The sequence below is a fragment of the Erpetoichthys calabaricus genome, chromosome 3 (genome assembly GCF_900747795.2).
Source record: "Erpetoichthys calabaricus chromosome 3, fErpCal1.3, whole genome shotgun sequence".
Classification (NCBI taxonomy): domain Eukaryota; kingdom Metazoa; phylum Chordata; class Cladistia; order Polypteriformes; family Polypteridae; genus Erpetoichthys; species Erpetoichthys calabaricus.
Window position 1 is genome coordinate 220,195,651 of NC_041396.2, and position 6,000 is coordinate 220,201,650.

Consider the following 6,000-nt stretch of genomic DNA (forward strand, 5'->3'; position numbering starts at 1 on the left):
GCAAAGTATTGCTTGCTGACACTGTTATTATTGGCATATGCATGCTTCACTTATCAGATGGCAACTAGTGAACGTAAGCATGAGCTTAGCATGCTATCCAGTAACAAGACCTGAACAGACATTATACATAAACATTATTTCCTGCATATGCTGAGGAGTAAATATGGTCTGCCCAGTTTAAGGTCACAGCAAGCCAGTCATTATCTCAGCAGCACTGGATGTAAGGCAGAACCAAATGTGGTGAACGGTATGCCAGTCCTTTGCAGGGCACAACTGCACAGCTAAGCAGAAATGAGTGTATAGGCTTCACTCTAGTAACATCTAAATTTAGCTTTGCGTAAGCGCTGTTTAATGCTGTAATATGTGACACGTTTAGCAGCTGTTGAAGGTGAAAAATTAGGGAAAATGTGAACATGATTATTTTCAAATATAATTATCTTGCATAAGCCTGAGAAGAAAAATCAGATTCATTTTAGATTGTAATTCATTGAAACATATAATGAGGCTTCTAGATTTTGAGGCGTTTGATCCATGTATGCGGTTAGTTGCTGATATCCCAGTGTCCTACTTGAAGTCCTCTCCAATTATGTCAGAGAATAGTTCAGCACTGAATTTCACTGGGTTTAAGTTTTCATGGTTTTCAGGAAGACGTGCAATTCTGATATTATTTCTTGTATATCCATCTTCCAGCACAGCTAGCCTATCCTCAAGCACTTTGCATTCAGATTTAGTAGCTGTTGCTTTTTCAACAGCAGTGAAAACCAATTGTTCAACGAGTCTTGAAAATTGCTTAACATCTTCAAGCTGAGCATCAAGTGCTCTAAATTTATTTTCAAACTTACTTGCATTTTCTTGTATTTTTTCATCAATTTTTTTAGCATACCTTTAATGGTTTCCTCAAAATGATTACTTAAATGTTTCTCCAAGTCTTTAATATTCTGAAACAACTTCTCATTTGTCATGTTTATGTCCTTTATCTTTTCTTATATCCTTTGTGATATTCTTTATATTGCTCTTTATGTCATTTATGTCCTCCCCAAGTGTGGTAGTTATTGCGGTAGTTATTGTGGTGATCATTGCCGCAATCGTTACATTTGACATGGACTGTTCTTGATGTATCTTGAACTTGAACTTGAGGCCTGTTTAGACTTAGGTGAAGCTTTAGCTGTCTTTTCTGTTTCTTTATGAGCCTTTTTCCCTGCCAGTCATGCTTATATACAATTGCATATGCTGTAATTGAAGCTCCTCGAGTTAAGTAAATACAGAATACCTCGGGATGATAAAAAAAGGAAAAATAACAAGTAACACCACTGCTAACAGAGATCTGTCTCAGATGTCCATCTTCTGTAATGGACAAGACCAGATTATAAAATTAAAGCAAAAGTTCAGAAGCAATGTCTCTATGACTAATCAGTGAACTTTGTGAGTTGGAATGTGAAAGTTCTAATTTACGAATTAAAGAGGAAGAAACTATTCTCTCACATAACAGGTCTAAATGCCAAGGTAGTATTTTTACAGGAGACTCACTTAAACAGCAAAGATCAGTTTTGATTGCAAAGAAACTACACTGGCCAAATATTCCACTCCACCTATACAAAGAAACCTAGAGGTGTGGGAATCTTAATTCATAGAACAATTTCATTTGTAGTATCAAATGCAACATCAGATCCTGAAGGGTGATTTGTGATAATTATGGATAGTTTTTTTAATTGCAAAGTGATTTTGATAAATATCTGCACTCAATGTGGATGACAGAGACTTCATCCAAAACCTATTTGCATCTGTTCCTAACTTGAACACTCACAAAATTATAATGGCCTGAGACTTAAATTGTGTTTTAAATCCAGACCTGGATAGGTCTTCAGCTACAGAGGCAATCTAACACTGCAAAAATAATCAAAGTTTTTAATTGATCACAACTTATCAGACCCATGAAGATTCTAAATCCATACTTAAAAGCATATTCTTTCTTTTCACCAGTACCTAATTGTTACTCAAGAATTGATTACTTCTTTATAATTAACAATTTCTTGCCCACGATCAAATCTTGCAAATGCAACGCTATTGTTATCTCTGACCATGCCCCTCTAATCATGGAGCTCACATCACTATGCCCCACATACTCATCTTACAGTTGGCGTCTTAAACCCCAGTCATTAGCTAATGAGAACTGTATGGAATGTATATCTAAGCAAATTGATTTATTTTAAGGACAGATGCATCCTATGAGGTTTCTGCAGGAATGCTCTAGGAAACTTAAGGCATTTTTAAGAGGACAGATCTCATAATTCTCCCACAAAAATAAATTGGATAACAAAAAGGCCTCAGAGTTAATCAGTGAAATTACCTGAATAGATCAAGATCAGGCCAGGCCTCCAAATGAGGCACTTTTTTTGAAAGGACAGGCTTTGCAATCAGAACATTAGAACATTCTAGACGAGAACAGGCCATTCAGCCCAACAACGCTCTCCAGTCCTATCCACCCAATTCTTCTAAAAAAAACATTGTGTAGTTTTGAAAGTCCCTAAGGTTTTACTGTCTACCATGCTACTTGGTAGCTTATTCCAAGTGTCTATGATCTTCTGTGTAAAGAAAAACTTCCTAATGTTAGTATGAAATTTACCATTAACAAGTTTCCAAGTGTGTCCCTGTGTTCTTGATGAACTTGAATTCCCTTTCCCTTCATGATTTTAAACACTTCAATCATGTCACATCTTAATATTCTTTTGCTTAAACTGAAAAAGCTCAGCTTTTTTAATCTTTCTTCATAAATCATCCCCTGTAGCTCTGAAATGAACTTAGTTGCTCTTCTCTGGACCATCTGCTGCTATGTCCTTTTTGTAGCCTGGAGACCAAAACTGCACACAGTACTCTAGATGAGGCCTCACCAGTGCATTATAAAGCTTGAGCATAACCTCTTTGGACTTGTACTCCACACATCGTGCTATATAACCTAACATTCTATTTGGCTTCTTAATGGCTTCTGAATAGTGTCGGGAAGTTGATAGCGTAGAATCTAGTACAACTCCTAAATCCTCCTCATAAGGTGTACTCTCAATTTTCAGACCTCCCATTGTGTATTCAAGCTTAACATTTTTACTTCCTCTGTGGGGCGGCATGGTGGCGCAGTGGTAGCGCTGCTGCTTCGTAGTAAGGGGACCTGGGTTCATTTCCTGAGTTTGCATGTTCTCCTCCTGGTGCTCCGGTTTCCTCCCATGCAGGTTAGGTACATTGGCGATCCTAAATTGTGGGTGGGTGTGTGTGTGTGTGTGTGTGCCCTGCAGTGGGTTGGCGTCCTTCCCAGGGTTTGTTCCTGCCTTGTGCCCTAGGTGCTGTCTGGTATTGGCTCCAGCACACCCCCATGACCTTGTGTTAGGATATAGCAGGTTGGACAATGACTGACTGACTTCATATGTGTGATACTTTACATCTACTGACATTAAATTTCACCTGCCACAAATCTGCCCAAACCTGTATGCTGTCCAAGTCCTTCTGCAATGATTTAACAGATTCCAAATTATCTGCCAATCCACCTATCTGCAAAATTAACCAGCTTGTTACTTATATTCCTATCTAAATCATTTATATATGTTAAAAATAGCAGCGGCCCTAGCACTGTCCACTGTAGAGCACTACTCTTAACATCAGCCAATTCTGAAATGGTTCCTTGCACCATCACTCTCTGCTTCGTGTGTCTGAGCCAATTCTGCACCCATTTAAAAACATCACCCTGAACTCCCACTTCGTTTAGTTCGATGCCCAACCTCTCATGTGGCACCTTATCAAATGCTTTCTGAAAGTCAAGATAAATAATATCATATGCTCCACTTTGATCGTATCCTTTTGTTGCTTCCTCATAGAATTCCAGCATGTTAGTAAAACATGACCTCCCTCTTCTGAACCCATGCTGACTGTTCAGAAAAACTGTACTTGTAATGTGCTGCTCAATCTTATCCTTAATAATTCCTTCCATTAATTATCCTGTGATGCACATTAACCTTACTGTCCTATAGTTGCTTGGATCTGCCTGGTCACCCTTTTCATATGATGTAATATTATTTGACATTTTCCAGTAATTCGGAATCTCCCCAGTGTTTAGTGACTTCCTAAAAATATGTGGCAAATGTTTATATATGTACTCACTAGCCTCCTTAAGAATTTGAGGGTAAATATTATCTGATCCAGGTGATTTGTTTGATTTCAGCGTATTTAATCTGTGTAGTATATCACCCACTACAATTTCTAAATCACTCAGAACCTCCTTAGTTGTCCCTTTTACAGCTGGAAGGTTATCCATTTCCTTCCTTGTGACGACCTCAGAAAAATGCAAGTTTAGAGGTCCGCTATTTCACTTTTCATATCTTTTAATTCCCCTTTACTATTCCTGATGCACTTTACCTCCTCCTTGACTGTTATTTTACTTCTAAAATACTGAATACTCTTCGGGTTATCTTTTGCCTTAACTACTATATTCCTCTCTAGCTGTCTTTTAGCCTCCCTAATATCCTTCTTAATGGTTGCCCTACGATTCATTTTGGAGTTATTAGTCTTGTATGCCTTATACAGCTGTTTTTCTTTTGCAGCTTCATTTTTAACTCTTTATTAACCCACTGTGGAGTTTCTTTAAATTTCCAGTTAATTCCACATTTAGGTATGTACCTGTCCTGCATTACATGTAAAACATTTTTAAACCTGTTCCATTGCTACTTGACTGTCTCCACAATTAAAAGGTTATCCCAATCTATCCTGCTTAGACTTTGCTGTGTCTTCTCAAATTTGCCCTACCAAAGTTAAATTTAAAAATTTTATTCTTTTCATCCACACTCTTACAAAACACTGAGAACTGTATTATATTATGGTTACTTTACCCTAGTGGTTCAATCACCTCTACACCCTCAATTCTATCCTGATTATTACAAAATTCTAATTCCAGATAAGCTTCACCCCGCGTTGGTGCTTTGACATGTGTTAAAAAACAGTCACTGATTACTTCTAAAAATTTCTGCTCTTGTGCTCCGCCATTTGCAAGGTTATCCCAGTTAATATTCTGATAATTAAAGTCCCCCATGACTATGATACCCCCCTTTAAACTTACATTTTTAATACTACTAAAAAGACGTGTGTTGAAATTACTGTCTGAATTGAGTGGTCTATAACAAACTCCTGAAAATAAGGCCTCTTTTCCTAATGTTTTCCAGGCAAAGCCCCATGTCTTCACTAAGATGGGGTTCATTGTCCAATTGAAGAGGACTTGCATTTAGATTCTGTTTGACATAAACAGGAACTCCACCTCCTTTTCTGTTCTGCCTGTCATTCCTAAAAATGTGTATGCCTATGTGTTATACCCATCCCCGTCTTTGTTATTTAGCTAGGTTTCCGTTATTGCTATAATATCATAATTATGCTCTGCTACATACAACTCGAACTCATGTACCTTATTTTTGATACTTCTAGCATTAAGGCAAGCAGTTTCTAATGTGTTACTTCTTCTACATTTTAACATTGGGTTAGAATTTACATTACTACGCATTTTTATTTCTACACTGTTGTTTGTTCCTCCATCTATAGTTCTAAACCTGCCCTGTCCTAAACTCCCTGTCCTCCCCATTCTCTAGTTTAAACAATCCTTGACTAACCTCCACATATGCTTCCCCAATACATTGGTGTCCCTCTGGTTCAGATGTAACCTGTCATGGCGGAACAGGTCCCATCTGTTCCAAAAGGAGTCCCAATGCCCCATAAACCTATACCCTTCTATGCTGCACAAAGATTTGAGCCATGCATTAAGCTTTCTAATTTCCTCAGTCTTACATGGGCTGGTGTGTGGCACAGGCAGAACTTCAGAGAAGACTACATTGTCAGTTCTGCTCCTCAACCTGGCACCTAACTCTTTGAATTTGGATCGCAGAGCTCACAGACTACCCATATGTATGTCATTTGTTCCAACATGGACAATGACAACTGGATCCACCCCAGCTTTGGCTAACCTGTGCACCTGGA